The following is a 17,340-nucleotide window of genomic DNA, read 5'->3' as shown; positions in this document are numbered from 1 at the left end:
TTTTTGTTTTTTTGAGACAGGATCTCACTCTGTCACCCAGGCTGGAGTGCAGTGGTGTGATGTCGGTTCACTGCAACCTCTACCTGCCTCCCGGGTTCAAGCAATTCTTGTGTCTCAGCCTCTTGAGTAGCTGGGACTACAGGCGTGTACCACTATGCCCAGCTGATTTTTGTATTTTTAGTAGAGACAGGGTTTCAACATGTTGGCCAGGCTGGTCTTGAAGCAACTTGTTTGTTGCATACACCTTTGTATATATTTGTATATATTTATTATCTAGAGAGGTGCTTCTCCTCAACCCTCATCCCTCACTCTCATACTCATATATATTTTACATGAGATTTTTAGGTGGGGTATTGATCGGTTCATCAATTTCTTTTTATTTCTAGAAGGCTTTTAAAAATGGATGTTGTGGTTGGGTGGGTTGGGTGTAGTGGCTCACGCCTTTAATCCCAGCATTTTGGGAGGCTGGGGAATCACTTGAGGCCAGGAGTTCAAGGCCAGCCTTGGGCAACATAGCAAGATCCTGTCTCTACAAATGAAATACAATAAAATAAAAAATTAGCCGCATGGTGGCACATGCTTGGCTAAAAAATTAGCCAAGCATGGTGGCCTGTAAGTTCCAGCTACTTGAGAGGCTGAGGCAGGAGGATCACTTGAACTCAGGAGGTTGAGACTGCAGTGAACTGTGATTGCACCACTGCACTCTAGCCTGGGTGACACAGTAAGACCCTGTCTCTAAAGTATTAATTAATTAATTGGAATGGGCATTGATAATCCCAGCTTAGCTCAGGTCTATAATAACCAAGAGAATTAACTTCATGCTTTCAAAGTTTCACCTAGATGTAATCTACACACAGATTTTTTTTTTAAATGCATGTTTGAAAGTATATTTAATAGAATTATGTGTGCTGTGCTATAAAGACATATTTGGAAAAGCTGAATGTCAACAGGCCTTCTAAGGCAAAAGTGGTATTTGAATCTGTGGTTTTCTGTTTTATGATGTAGTTGTTGGTATTTATGACACTTGCAGCCTTCCATTTCTAAAGAGAATGTTTTTAAGTATGTATGGAGAAAATTATGGTGATATTGATGAGTCTCAAGTGAGAACTAACTTATATGAACAGAGAAACATGAGTAAGTAGCAGCACTGGTTCTGACTAGAGAAGATATGGCCAAACTCTGAAACTGCATAGGTAAGGGACTATTTTTTGGTACCTGATGGATAGGTGAAGGTTTGGAATACAGAGTTGAATGTTTAGGGGGAAAAAAAAGAAAAAAAAGTTTTAGAGAAATGTGTGACTGTCTGTTTTATAGGTTTGGATTGATCTTTCTGTGTGCACTGTTGAGTTAAAGTTTATTTAAACCTCTTTTTATTTTCAGGTTTCATTAGCTGTACTACATGTTTGGCTTCCTTTTCTTAGTCTTTATAAGTCTTGTGATTACTTGCTCAGAAGTTACAGTTTTGCTGTATTATTTTCATTTATGTGCTGAGGTAAAGCCACAAGAAACTAATGCATCTTACATTTTCTATACTTGCATTATTGGAATTGGAAGTCTGTGTTTAGAAAATAATTGAAATAAATGATAACTGCATGTTTCTACAACTTGGGATCAGTATTACATTGTGTTTTCCTATTAACACATTTTGACTTTAATGTGACTATCAAGTTAAGGCTGCTTTGATGGAAAATTTAAATAGAAAGTGATTTCTCTTTGGCTGGTTATTGTAATTGCTGCATGATATTCAGTTAACAGAAAAATATAAGGGACTGATGTAATATTTATCAAGTTCAATGATATTTTCTTTTTTTTCCCTTTTCTTTTCTTTTTTTTTTTTTTTTTTTTTGGGGCAGGGTTTCACTCTGTTGCCCAGGCTGGAGTGCAGTGGCACTATCTCGGCTCATTGCAATGTCTGCCTCCAGGGTTCAAGCGATTCTCCTGCCTCAGCCTCTCTAGTAGCTGGGATGCAGGTGACCGCCACCACACCCAGCTAATTTTTGTGTTTTTAGTAGAGATGGGGTTTTGCCATGTTGCCTAGGCTGGTCTCGAACTCCTGGGCTCAAGTGATCCGCTCGCCTTGGCTTCCCAAAGAGCTGAGATTACAGGCATGAACCACCACGCCCGGCCGATGTTTTCTTTTTAACAATTAAATTTTTTCTTTGCAGCTTAAGCCAAGATTCTGGTTTGTTGGTTTGAGATTGTGGCTAAAGGTCCTTTCTCTTCTTTCAGTTTATTGCCTTTTGGTTACCACAGACATAAATAGTTCTTTTTACCCCAGTCCCATTTTTCCCCACTATCATTCTGGATGACTGAGCTGTTAGTGTCCATTGTTCTCTTAAATCCCCTAAATCCATTTCATTTTGGTAGTTAAATATGACTCTTCAAGGATGACAGACAATGGAGGGTTCAGGGAGTGATTCTTATATACATGTTGTCTTAGACATTTTCTTCTTGTGCTATTGGTATAGAGGTACAAAATATAACTATATATATACTTAAATATGCTTATGTAGTATACTTATACTTAGCTGGTGTATTAGTTCATTTTCACACTGCTGATAAAGACATACCCAAAACTGGGAACAAAAAGAAGTTTAATTGGACTTACAGTTCCACATGGCTGGGGAGGCCTCAGAATCATGGTGGGAGACAAAAGGCGTTTCTCAAATGGCAGCAAGAGAAGAATGAGGAGGAAGCAAAAGTGGAAAGCCCTGATAAACCCATCAGATTTCGTGAGACTTATTCACTATCATGAGAATAGCATGGGAAAGACAGGCCGCCATGATTCAATTACCTCCCCCTGGGTCCCTCCCACAACACGCGGGAATTCTGGGAGATACAATTCAAGTTGAGATTTCAGTGGGGACACAGCCAAACCATATCATCTGGTCATTAATTCTATGTACATTTTGCCTTAGAGAATCTGCAGCAATCATTAATGAGGCACACAATAATAAGCATATAATGGATATGTTTTTATTCCTAAGAAAATGTTTTGGGGGGTCCCGAAGACTACCCACATGTTTGGTGACTCACTAGAAGGACTCGTGGGACTAGGCATACAGATGCATACATGGGTAGGCTACCGAAAGGATGCCCACAGGATCAGTGAGGGAAAAAGATAGGTGGATCCTGGAGAAATCCAGGCACAGCCTTCCTATGTTGTCTCCCTCGCGTTAGAGAGCACACTGAGTTTGCTTCTTTCTCCAGCAGTGAGAAATGCAGTAATAAATGTGCAATGTTCTGCCCAGGGAAGCCCATTAGAGATTCAGCATCCAAGGTTTTTATTGGGAGTAGTCACATAGGCACTCTCTGCCTAGCAACTACAAAATTCCAGACTCCCCAAAGGAAAGCAAGTATTCACCATAAATCACATTGTCTGTACAGTCTAGGCATAGCAAACCAGTCTACATCAGTCAGGGAATGACTAAATGCCAAATTCCCAGATGCAAGCCAAGGGCCAACCTTGCAAGCAGACTTTCTAAAGATAGTAGCCTCAGATCTGCTGTTAATTCTTTTCTCCACTGGCTTTCCCCATGGTCCTTGGCCACAGTGTCTTTGCAATAATAAATAATATTATCATCAGTAGGAGTCCATGGAACAGGGTGAGACCAACCTGCAGCATTGACCTCAGGTATGCCATCTGTGGGTCCTGAATTGAGCCAGTTAAAGCAAATCTTATTAACCCCAAGGTCTAGCCTAAATTTCTATATTATCCCCCTTTTAAAAAAATGCCTGGCCTGAGGCATCAATAGGCATAGCACAACTCTGGCCAGTATGTAGAAGCTGAACTGAATGCCTTCCAGGGCTGAGGCAATGTTATGATAGTCAGCCTGCACAAATTAAAAGTCCAATCCCAGAGGGCACATGTGGTATCCCTGGAAACAAAGAGTTGACAATTGTTAGGACACCCCAAGCAGGACATACATTACATATTTTATTAAATTTCTTATACAAATTTCTCTTTTATTCCTTTTAATCCATTATTTTATGAAGTTTATCTTTTGTTCTTGTTATAACTGCTAACCCATTTATGGTTAAAATTTCATCTGAAAAGTCATTTTTTTTCTACTTCTTTTTACAGGATCATCATTGGTGGTGGCGATCCTTTTTAACCAGAAGCTTTATAGCTGTTTATCTTTTTATGTATGCAGTTCATTACTTCTCTGCCAAACTCCAAATCACAGAAATTGCGAGCTCTATTTTGTACTTTGGGTACACGATGATCATTGTGTTGATTTTCTTCCTTTTCATAGGTAACTACAGAATTACTCAGAATATTTCAGACTCTCTTAAGAGTCTTGGAGATAGCCGTAATGTAATAAACATCAATTAACAATTAGTGGAAGGAAAAGGGAACAAAGTCATCATGTTCATTTTTATGCGTTGGAGATAAAAGATTGCAAAGCCGAGGGACCTGGAGGGACCTTATGTACTTAGCTACAAGACTGTCCCTTGTGAATGTTTTAAAACAAGGATATGTTCCAAAGCACAGAAAGGGTTATGTGTAATCACCTTTGAACAGCCTCCAAGCATAAAAAATAACCTATTTGAATAACTTTTAAATTAGTAAAATTAGATTAATTAAATATGTCGTCATATAAGCAATTATATGTGAAGGACAAGATGTATACTTCTCAGAATTACTCATTTGGGGTTGTTATTTGGATTCATATGTGATGGGAACTTTTGTCTAGATTAATGCTTGAAGCAGGTGGAAAAAGTGGAATGTTTTATAAAATGCTCCACTTGGAGAAATAATGAAGTTGGAAAGCTCTGGGACCTTCTGAACACAAGCAAAGTAGCATTTCTGCCTGCGTCATGTCAAGTTCTGGCTTTAACTCAAGTCATATCACTTGTATAGGTCAGATTGGAAAAGTTCAAGGATTTTCTCTGATTTTAACTCTCAGGTTCAACAAATATATAAAAATAAACAATGGAAATTTGTTAAAAATCAAGACATTCAGACAAATGTAAACATTATCTGAGAAACCCGGCATCTTGGTGGTGGTTCCTTTTTCTATGTAATATCTAACATATATATTACCTCTTATGTACTACTGGTCTTAACTACTCAGTAAAGAAGAGACCACGTAGTCTTACTCTAATCTCTCAGCCACTAGCAGTTCTATTTAAAACTGAAGGTCCGAGAGCTTCTCACCATTCTAGTCCAAGTAGACTCCTTTTGCTTATTTTTTTTTAAAACTTTTAATTTAAACATGTGGATGGAAAAGTGCATGCATTATAAGTGTACAGCTTGATGAGTTATCACAAAGTGAACACACCTTTGTAACTAGCACCTCCACCAATAACCAGTACATGATTAGCAGCCCTGAAGCCACTGTTGGGCCTACTTCCACTTGCTTTCCACAGGGCACCCACTATCTTGACTTAGCTCTAAAAGGGAGAGTGTAGGAAGGAAAGACTGATATGCTGATAAAAACTAGAGTTAAGTGACAGGAAGAGGAGGGTAAACAAGAAAAAGCACAGAGTGGTACAAGGAGAATCATCCAAATGATGTTGAAATGATTTCACAGGATAGGTATTGAGTGGTGTTCAACAAAGATGACAAAGAGGGTGAAGACTAGGGAAAGGCCATTCAATTTTGCAAGAATCACCCTTTGAGAGGCAGTATTCAATGTGGCGTGAACTGCTGCTTCTTGTTTTTTGAGGTCTTTCTGCACAAAGTGATTCCTAGTCACCTCAGCCCATAACAGTATAGATTAATTTGGCCCATCTTTGAATTGTATGGAAATAGATTTACAAGCACCACATAGTAACACTCTTTTCTGTCTGATTTCTTTTGTGGCTGGTTTCTTGCCCTTCATATTGCTTGTGAGAGTCCTCTACATCACTGTGTGTAGATGCAGTCTGTGTCCCTCATGTCTTTTGTCCTTCTACCCTGCCCACTGAGTTACTAGCTTTTATATTTGTGTAGGATGCAGGTTGGATGTATGCAGCACAATAATTTCAGACTTCTGTTTTCCTCATTGTCTAACACTTTGACTCAGGTTGCCTTTTTCTGGGAGTCTTATATTACAACAGCTTCTTTTAAAACAGATGTACTCTTGAATGGTCATATTGCCCACAAAAATCTTTTTCTGTTCCTTGGCTCCAGCACCTGCATTCTAGATTCTGTCACCACACCACATTGAACACTGCCTCTCAAAGGGTGATCTCTTGCCAAATTAAATGACTTTTCCTAGTCTTTGTCTTCTTTGGTTTCTTTATTTAACACCACTCAACATCTATTTTGTGAAGTAATTTCAACATCATTTGGATGATTCTCCTTGTACCACTCTGTGCCTTTTCTTGTTTTCCCTCCTCTTCCTGTCACTTAACTCTAGCTTTTATCAGTATTTCAATCCTTGCTTTCTACACTCTCCCTTTTAGAGCTCATTCAGTCCCATGGCTTCACTTATCTCCTCAATGCTGACTGCTCCCCAACCTCTATTTCTAACCATAGTCTTTATCTGGCTGAATTCTGAACATTTCCATGTCCCACTGGTACTGCAAACTCACCATGCCCCCAAAATGAAGTTAGCACCTCCTTCTCTACAAACTGACTTATCTTAATTTCTTTCCCTCTTTGACCATCGTCACTAATCTCTGATCTCCTTGACCTATTTTGAATAAATTCTTAACATAGCCTTTCTGTATTAGCCCATTCTCATGCTGCTGATAAAGACGTACCAGAGACTGGGTAATTTATAAGGGAAAGAGATTTAATTGACTCACAGTTCTGCATAGCTAGGGAGGCCCCAGGAAACGTACAATCATGGTGGAAAGGGAAGCAAACACGTTCTTCACTTGGCAGCAGCAAGGAGAAATGCAAAGTGAAGTGGGAGAAAAGCCCCTTATAAAACCATCAGATCTCGTGAGAACTCACTATCAGGAGAACAACATGGAGGTAACCACCTCCATGATTCAATTACCTCCCACTGAGTCCCTCCCATGACACATGGAGCACATGGAGATTATGGGAAGTACAATTCAAGATGAGATTTGGATGGGACACAACCAAACCATATCACCTTTCATGATTTATAGCTAATCAATCATAACTTCCCTATTTATTCTTCTTAGAAACCTCTTGTTGCCATCTATTCCTTTTTTTCAGTATATACTCCTACAGTCTTAATCCAGGCCTTTATTTCTTTGTCCTTGGATCATTGCAATAGCCTCTTATTTGATTTGCTGGACTCTAGTCTGTCTTTTTCTAATACACTTTTCATGCTACCTGCTTTCAGGTGAACTTATTTTTTTCTTATTATAATAGTGCAATTCGAGTTCCTGGGCAAGATGGTCGAATAGGAACAGCTCCAGTCTGCAGCTACCAGCGAGATCAACGCAGAAGGCGGGTGATTTCTGCATTTCCAACTGAGGTACTCGGCTCATCTCACTGGGACTGGTTAGACAGTGGGTGCAACCCACGGAGGGCAAACAGAAGCAGGGTGGGGCATCATCTCACCCAGGAAGCACAAGGGGTTGGGGAACTCCCTTCCATAGCCAAGGGAAGCTGTGAGGGACCTTGCCCTGAGGAATGTTGCTTTCTGGCCTAGATACTATGCTTTTCCCATGGTCTTTCCAACCCACAGACCGGGAGATTCCCTCGGGTGTCTACACCACAAGGGCCCTGGGTTTCAAGCACAAAACTTGGTGGCCATTTGGGCAGACACCAAGCTAGCTGCAGGAGTTTTTTTTTTTTTTTTTTCATACCCCAGTGGCTCCTGGAACAATAGCAAGACAGAAATGTTCACTGCCCTGGAAAGGGGACCGAAGCCAGGGAGCCAAGTGGTCTTGCTCAGCGGATGTCACCCCCATGGAGCCCAGCAAGCTAAGATTCACTGGCTTGAAATTCTTACTGCCAGCACAGCGATCTGAAGTCGACCTGGGAAGCTCAGGCTTGCTGGGGGGAGCAGTGTCCACCATTACCGAGGCTTGAGTAGTTGGTTTTCCCCTCACAGGGTAAACAAAGCAGCTGGGAAGTTCAGACTGGGTGGAGTCCACCGCAGTGCCGCAAAGCCACAGTAGCCAGACTTTCTCTGGATTCCTCCTCTCTGGGCAGGGAATCTCTGAAAGAAAGGCAGCAGCCCCTGTTAGGGGCTTCTGGATAAAACTCCCATCTCCCTGGGACGGAGCACCTGGGGAAAGGGGTGGCTATGGGCGCAGCTTCAGCAGACTTAAACGTTCCTGCCTGTTGGCTCTGAAGAGAGCAGCGGATCTCCTAGCACAGTGCTGGAGCTCTGCTAAGGGACAGACTGCCTCAAGTGGGTCCCTGACCTCCGAGCCTCCTGACAGGGAGACACTGCCCAGCAGGGGTCGACAGACACCTCATACAGGAGAGCTCCAGTTGGCATCTGGCGAGTGCCTCTCTGGGATGGAGCTTCCACAGGAAGGAGCAGGCCAGCAGTCTTTGCTGTTCTGCAGCCTCCACTGGTGATACCCAGGCAAACGGTCTGGAGTGGACCCCCAGCAAATGCCAGCAGATCTGAAGAAGAAGGGCCTGTTAGAAGAAAAACTAACAAACAGAAAACAATAGCATCAACATGGAGTAAAAGGACATCTACAAAAAAACCTATCCGAAGGTCACCAACATCAAAGACCGAAGGTAAATAAATCCACGAAGATGAGGAAAACCCAGCACAAAAAGGCTGAAAATTCCAAAAACCAGAATGCCTCTTCTCCTCCAAAGGATCACAACTCCTCGCCAGCAAGGGGATAAAACTGGATGGAGAATGAGTTTGATGAATTGACAGAAGTAGGCTTCAGAAGGTGGGTAATAACAAACTCCTCTGAGCTAAAGGAGCATGTTCTAACCCAATTCAAAGAAGCTAAGAACCTTGATAAAAGGTTAGAGAAATTTCTAACTAAAATAACCAATTTAGAGAAGAACATAAATGACCTGATGGAGCTGAAAAACACAGCACAAGAACTTCATGAAGCATACAGAGGTATCAATAGCCAAATCAATCAAGCAGAAGAAAGGATATCAGAGATTGAAGATCAACTTAATGAAATAAAGCGTGCAGACAAGATTAGAGAAAAAAGAATGAAAAGGAACAAACAGAGCCTCCAAGAAATATGGGACTATGTGAAAAGACCAAACCTACGTTTGATTGGTGTACCTGAAAGTGATGGGGAGAATGGAACCAAGTTGGAAAACACACTTCAAGATATTATTCAGGAGAACTTTCCCAACCCAACAAGACAGGCCAACATTCAAATTCAGGAAATACAGAGAACACCACAAAGATACTTGTCAAGAAGAGCAACCCCAAGACACATAATCGTCAGATTCACCAAGGTTGAAATGAAGGAAAAAAATGTTAAGGGCAGCCAGAGGGAAAGGTCAAGTTACCCACAAAGGGAAGCCCATCAGACTAACAGTGGATCTCTCTGCAGAAACCCTACAAGCCAGAAGAGAGTGGGCCAATATTCAACATTCTTAAAGAAAAGATTTCTCAACCCAGAATGTCATATCCAGCCAAACTAAGCTTCACAAGTGAAGGAGAAATAAAATCCTTTACAGACAAGCAAATGCTGAGGGATTTTGTCACCACCAGGCCTGCCTTACAAGAGTTCCTGAAGGAAGCACTAAATATGGAAAGGAAAAACTGGTACCAGCCACTGCAAAAACATCAAAATGTAAAGACCATCGGCACTATGAAGAAACTGCAACAACTAATGGGCAAAATAACCAGCTAGCATAATAATGACAGGATCAAATTCACACATAACAATATTAACCTTAAAGGTAAACAGGCTAAATGCCCCAATTAAAAGGCCCAGACTGGCAAACTGGATAAAGAGTCAGGACTCATTGGTGTGCTATACTTAGGAGAACCATCTCATGTGCAAAGACACAGATAGTCTCAAAATAAAGGGATAGAGGAAGATTTACTAAGCAAATGGAAAGCAAAACAAAACAAAAAAAGAGCAGGGGTTGCAATACTAGTATCTGATAAAACAGACTTTAAACCAACAAAGATCAAAAAAGAGAAAGAAGGGCATTACATAATGGTAAAGGGATCAATGCAACAAGAAGAGCTAACTATCCTAAATACATATGCACTCAATGCAGGAGCACCCAGATTCATAAAGCAAGTTCTTAGAGACCTACAAAGAGACTTAGACTCCCACACTATAATAGTGGGAGACTTTAACCCCATACTGTCAATATTAGACAGATCAACAAGACAGAATATTAACAAGGATATTTAGGACTTGAATTCAGCTCTGGACCCAGCAGACCTGATAGATATCTACAGAACTCTCCACCCCAAATCAACAGAATATACATTCTTCTCAGTACCACATCACACTTATTCTAAAATCGACCACATAATTGGAAATAAAACACTCCTCAGCAAATGCAAAAGATCGACAATCATAACAAATAGTCTCTCAGACCACAGTGCAATCAAATTAGAACTCAGGATTAAGAAACTCACTCAAAACTGCACCACTACTTGGAAACTGAACAACCTGCTCCTGAATGACTTCTGGGTAAATGACGAAATTAAGGCAGAAATAAATAAGTTATTTGAAACCAATAAGAACAAAGACATAATGTACCAGAATCTCTGGGACACAGCTAAAGCAGTATTTAGAGGGAAATTTATAGCACTAAATGCCCACAAGAGAAAGCAGGAAAGATCATCGACACCCTAACATCACAATTAAAAGAACTAGAGAGGCAAAAGCAAACACATTCAAAAGCTAGCAGAAGACAAGAAATAACTAAGGTCAGAGCAGAACTGAAGGAGGTAGAGACACAAAAATCCCTTCCAAAAAAGTCAGTGAATCCAGGAGCTGGTTTTTTGAAAAGATTAACAAAATACATAGACCACTAGCCAGAATAATAAAGAAGAAAAGGGAGAAGGATCAAATAGACACAATAAAAAATGTTAAATGGGAGATCACCACTGATCCCACAGAAATACAAACTACCATCAGAGAATACTATAAACACCTCTATGCAAGTAAAGTAGAAAACCTAGAAGAAATGGATAAATTCCTGGACACACACACCCTCCCAAGACTAAACCAGGAAGGAGTTGAATCACTGAATAAACCAATAACAAGTTCTGAAATTGAGGCAGTAATTAATAGCCTACCAACCAAAAAAAGCCCAGGACCAGACGAATTCACAGCCAAATTCTATCAGAGGTACAAAGAGGAACTGGTACCATTCCTTCTGAAACTATTCCAAACAATAGAGAAAGAGGGACTCCTCCCAAACTCATTTTATGAGGCCAGCATCATCTTGATATCATAACCTGGCAGAGACACAACAAAAAAGAGAATTTCAGGCCAATATCCCTGATGAACATCGATGCACAAATCTTCAATAAAATACTGACAAACCGAATCCAGCAGCACATTAAAAAGCTTATCCACCACGATCAAGTCAGCTTCACCCCAGGGATGCAAGGCTGATTCAACATATGCAAATCAACAAATGCAATCCATCACATAAACAGAACCAAGGACAAAAACCACATGATTATTTCAATAGATGCAGAAAAGGTCTTCGATAAAATTCAACACCGCTTCATGCTAAAAACACTCAATAAACTAGATATTGATGGAATGTATCTCAAAATATTAAGAACTATTTATGACAAACCCACAGCCAATATCATACTGAACGGGCAAAAGCTGGAAGCATTCCCTTTGAAAACTGGGACAAGGCAAGGATGCCCTCTCTCACCACTCCTATTCAACATAGTATTGGAAGTTCTGGCCAGGGAAATCAGGCAAGAGAAAGAAATAAAGCATATTCAAATAGGAAGAGAGGAAGTCAAATTGTTTCTCTTTGCAGATGACATGATTGTATATTTAGAAAACCCCCTCGTCTCAGCCCAAAAACTCCTTAAGCTGTTAAGCAACTTCAGCAAAGTCTCAGGATACAAAATCAATGTGCGAAAATCACAAGCATTCATATACACCACTAATAGACAAACAGAGAGCCAAATCATGAGTGAACTCCCATTCACAACTGCTACAAAGAGAATAAAATACCTAGGAATACAACCTACAAGGGATGTGAAGGACCTCTTCAAGGAGAACTAGAAACCACTGCTCAAGGAAATAAGAGAAGACACCAACAAATGGAAAAACATTCCATGCTCATAGATAGGAAGAATCAATATTGTGAAAATGGCCATACAGCCCAAAGTAGTTTATAGATTCAGTGCTATTCCTATCATCAAGCTACCATTGACTTTCTTCACAGAATTAGAAAAAACTACTTTAAATTTCATATGGAACCAAAAATGAGCCCATATAACCAAGACAATCCTAAGCAAAAAGAACAAAGCTGGAGGCATCACACTACCTGACTTCAAACTATACTACAAGGCTACAGTAACCAAAACAGCATGGTACTGGTACTAAACCAGACATATAGACCAATGGAACAGAACAGAGGCCTCAGAAATAACACCACACATCTACAACCATCTGATCTTTGACAAACCTGACAAAAACAAGCAATGGGGAAAGGATTCCCTATTTAATAAATGGTGTTGGGAAAACTGGCTAGCCATATGTAGAAAACTGAAACTGGACCCCTCTTTACACCCTATACAAAAATTAACTCAAGATGGTATAAGATTTAAATGTAAGACCTAAAACCATAAAAACCTTAGAAGAAAACCTAGGCAATACCATTCAGGACATAGGCATGGGCAAAGACTTCATGACTAAAATACCAAATGCAATTGCAACAAAAGCCAAAATTGACAAATGGGATCTAATTAAACTAAAGAGCTTCTGCACAGCAAAAGAAACTGTCATCAGAATGAACAGGCAACCTACAGAATGGGGGAAAATTTTTGCAATCAATCCATCTGACAAAGGTCTAATATCCAGAATCTACAAGGGACTTAAACAAATTTACAAGAAGAAAACAAACAACCCCATCAAAAAGTGGATGAAGTATATGAACAGACACTTTTCAAGAGAAGACATTTATGCAGCCAACAAACATATGATAAAAAGCTCATCATCACTAGTTATTGGATAAATGTAAATCAAAACCACAATGAGGTACAATCTCACACCAGTTAGAATGGTGATCATTAAAAAGTCAGGAAACAACAGATACTGGAGAGGATGTGGAGAAATAGGAATGCTTTTACACCATTGGTGGAGTGTAAATTAGTTCAACCATTGTGGAAGACAATGTGGCAATTCCTCAAAGATCTAGAACCAGAAATACCATTTGACCCAGCAATCCCATTACTGGGTGTATAGCCAAAGGATTGTAAATCATTCTACTATAAAGACACATGCACACATATGTTAATTGCAGCACTATTCACAATAGCAAAGACTTGGAACCAATCCAAATACCAATCAGTGTTAGACTGGATGAAGAGGATGGGGCACATATATACCACGGAATACTATGCAACCATAAAACAGGATGAATTAATATCCTTTGCAGGTACATGGATGAAGCTGGGAGCCATTATTCTCAGCAAACTAACACAGGAACAGAAAATCAAACACCGCATGTTCTCACTCATAAGTGGGAGTTGAACAATGAGAACATATGGGCACAGGGAGGGGAACATCACACACTGGGGCCTGTTGTGGGGTGGGGGGCAAGGGGAGGGATAGCATTAGGAGAAATACCTAATGTAGACGATGGGTTGATGGGTGCAGCAAACCACTATGGCACATGTATACCTATGTAACAAACCTGCACATGTATCCCAGAACTTAAAGGATAATTTTAAAAAAAAGAGAGAAAGAAATAGTGCAATTCAGTCCAAGGTTACTTTTTTTCTTTTTTCTTTTTTTTTTTTTTGAGACGGAATCTTGCTCTGTCACCCAGGCTGGAGTGCAGTGGCGTGATCTCGGCTCACTGCAACCTCTGCCTCCCAGGTTCAAGCGATTCTCCTGAGTCAGCCTCCTCAGTAGCTGGGACTACAGGCGCACACCACCACACCCAACTAATTTTTGTATTTTTAGTAGAGACGGGGTTTCACCTTGTTGGCCAGGATAGTCTCGATTCCCTGACCTCGTGATCCACCCACCTCAGCCTCCCAAAGTGCTGGGATTACAGGTGTGAGCCACCGCGTCTGGCCCCAAGATTACTTTTAACAGGTCAACTCATATTTACAGAATGCTTGCACTGTGCTGGACGCTGTGCTAAGTGCTGGGAACACAGTGGTAAAGAAGACAGATAAGGTTCCCTGTTTTTATGGACCCTTCTATTGTAGTGGAAGGGAGACATATTAAAGAAAAATTACGGGTTTGGTGAGCTTTGTGAAATAAGTGATGTTGAGCAAGAGGTGGATGGTCAAGTGTTCCAAGCAGAGGTGGCAGCATGTTTGAAAGTCCTGAGTGGGAAGTAGTTTGACATCTTCAAAGAAAGTCCAGCATGGCAAGGGAGGGAGGGTGGTACTAGGTGGCAATAGTGAAGTTAGAAAGGTATGGAATAGGACGGATGCAGTGACTTATGCCTATAATCCCAGCAGTTTGGGAGGCCAAGGTGAGGATCTCTTGCACCCAGGAGTTTGAGACCAGTCTGGGCAATATAGTGAGACCCCGTCTCTACAAAAAATTAGCTGGGTGTGGTGGCACATGCCTGTAATCCAGCTGCTTGGGACACTGAGTTTGGGAGGATCACCTGAGACCAGGGAGGTTGAGGCAGCAGTGAGCCATGATCATTGAACCACTGCACTCCAGCCTGGGTGACAGAGTGAGACCCTGTCTCAAAGAAGAAGAGAAGAGAAGAAAAGAAAGGAGAAGAGAAGAGGAAAGAAAGAGGGAGGGTGGGAGGGAAGCAGGCAGGCAGGAAGGAAAGGAAAGGAACAGTAAGATCTTATGAGGATCTTGTAAATGATATTAAGGACTTTGTTTTATTGTGGGAGTGATGGGAAGTTGAAGGGTTTAAACAGTGTAATAGGCTGGGCACAGTGGCTCATGTCTATAGCCCCAGCACTTTGGGAGGCCAGGGCAGGCAGATCACTTAAGCTCAGGAGTTCGAAACCAGCTTGGGCAACATGATTAAATCTTGTCTCTACAAAAAATATTTTAAAAAACATAACCAGGAATGGTGGTGTGTGCCTGTGGTCCCAGCTACTCAGGAAGTGGTTGGATCACTTGAGCCCAGGAGATCAAGAGTATAGTGAGCCAAGATAGTGCCACTGCAACTGCAGCCTGGGTGACAGAGCAAGACCCTGCCTCAAAAATAAAATGAAAATAAAATAAAACAAAATAAACAGGGCGATAATGCCACTTTCCCTATTCAAAAATTGTAATAGCATCATACTTCCTCCTCCGTCAAGGTCTAAGCTCACCTTGGTGTTGGGAGCTTCCGTAATGTGGTCTTGCTCGTTATTCAGTGTGTTTTCTAAGCCTCTGAAAGCTAAACTATTCACTAAGTTCAAGCTTGTCTCCTGACTTTTTTAACAGTCTCCCCAACTAGATTGGCATCTCCTTGAGAGCAGGGACTACACTGTCTGCCTACTTTGTGTCCTTCAGAGAGCTAAACCCATATTCTTCTTGACTTCATAGTGTATGGAAGAGAGGAGATACCGTCATGGGATCATGTTTGCATATCAGTTTTAAAATTAAATCATAGGTGTGAGAAACCTCCAAAGTAAATTCTGGGTACTGTTCATATCACACACACAAAATAAAGAACTGTGATTTTGACATCTGTTCTCTAGAACTGTCCTTTAAGAAGCTGTCTTCTTACAGACTCTTAAATGGCATTTCTTTATATTTTATCATTATATGTTGAGGTTCATAGCAGGAAGCAAGGCTTATTACCTATTTTCATGTTGTTTCACTTGTGAGGAAGAAGTCTTTAATTAAATAACTAGCCTTGAGAATATAGATGTACACAAAAGTACAATTATTAATTTGTGATTACCCTTTCTTCCTGTGGACAAACATTTCTGAAAGTGATTTTTTAATAAAATGACAATTTTAAAATTAGCAATACTTACTTATTTAAAACATGCTGAGGAGCTTCACACTTATTCATGCTTATTGATTCAAACTTATTTAGAATAATTGTGCATTCATTTGAAGCTCTTCCTTGTGGTCACCACATTCCCCTTTGGTGCTTGAATTCATCCATAACATCACAGCAGAAGTACAGGACTTTATAGCTGTCACTTTTCTTTCTTTCTTTCTTTCTTTCTTTCTTTCTTTCTTTCTTTCTTTCTTTCTTTCTTTCTTTCTTTCTTTCTTTCTTTCTTTCTTTCTCTCTTTCTCTCTTTCTCTCTTTCTCTCTTTCTCTCCTTCTCTCCTTCCTTCCTTCCTTCCTTCCTTCCTTCCTTCCTTCCTTCCTTCCTTCCTTCCTTCCTTCCTTCCTTCCTATCTTTCTTTCTTTCTTTCCTTCTTTCTTTTTTTTTTTGACAGAATCTCGCTGTCGCCCAGGCTGGAGTACAGTGGTGTGATCTTGGCTCACTGCAACCTTTGCCTCCTGGGTTCAAGTGTGTCTCCTGCCTCAGCCTCCCGAGTAGCGGGGATTGCAGGCACCCGCCACCACGCCCAGCTAATTTTCATATGTTTAGTAGAGACAGGGTTTCACCATTTTGGTCAGCCTGGTCTTGAACTCCTGACGTCAGGTGATCTGCCCGCCTCGGCCTCCCAAAGTGCTGGGATTACAGGCGTGAGCCACTGCACTGTACTATTGATATCTGTCACCTTTCAATATTGAGTATTGTTACTGTAGGAAGACACTTTGTTTATATACTAAGTACTTTTCCATGTTGCAATATACCCTTCATATTTATCATATTTATGACTACTTAATCGATTGGGCAGATTACTTTGCTGAACTATTTCTTTACTATTGAACTTGTTTTTTTCCCCATTTTGGATTATTTCCTCAAGATAGTGTGTGAAGTGGGATGACAGGGTCAAAAAAACATGAATATTTTTATGGTTTTAAAAATGCCTTTCTGCTGTGACCTTGCCTGACACTGGGTATTATTTTTAAAAAGAAACAAAGAAAAAGCAGTTTTCTTTTTTGTTCATGAGGTGTGTCTAAAATGGCACCCCATTGTTTTCTTCCTCTCAGTTTTGGAGCAAAAGGAAGTGGTATATATTCTGGCTGGTGTTACTCTACCCAATTTTTATTTAGTAGCACACTTACAGATGTGTAAAGAAAAGTCGAAATATGACTCAAGGGACAGGAATAGGGAGGATAAACCACAACATACCAAGAAGGAGTACCAGGAATAAAATTTTATATTTTTATAGATAAATGAAAATGAATTTCAATTAAGGTTGGATGACTTGCCCCAAATCCTAGTTCCCTTCCTTCCTTCCTTCCTTCCTTCCTCCCTTCCTTCTTTCCTTCCT

General features: G+C 40.5%; 1 pseudogene; it reads left to right on the top strand.

The window, feature by feature from the left end:
* Positions 1-17,340, top strand: part of LOC111535580 — a 33,258-nt pseudogene that overhangs the window by 6,464 nt on the left and 9,454 nt on the right.

Source organism: Piliocolobus tephrosceles, chromosome 12 (genome assembly GCF_002776525.5).
Source record: "Piliocolobus tephrosceles isolate RC106 chromosome 12, ASM277652v3, whole genome shotgun sequence".
NCBI lineage: Eukaryota > Metazoa > Chordata > Mammalia > Primates > Cercopithecidae > Piliocolobus > Piliocolobus tephrosceles.
This window is presented reverse-complemented; position numbering and strand designations above follow the sequence as displayed.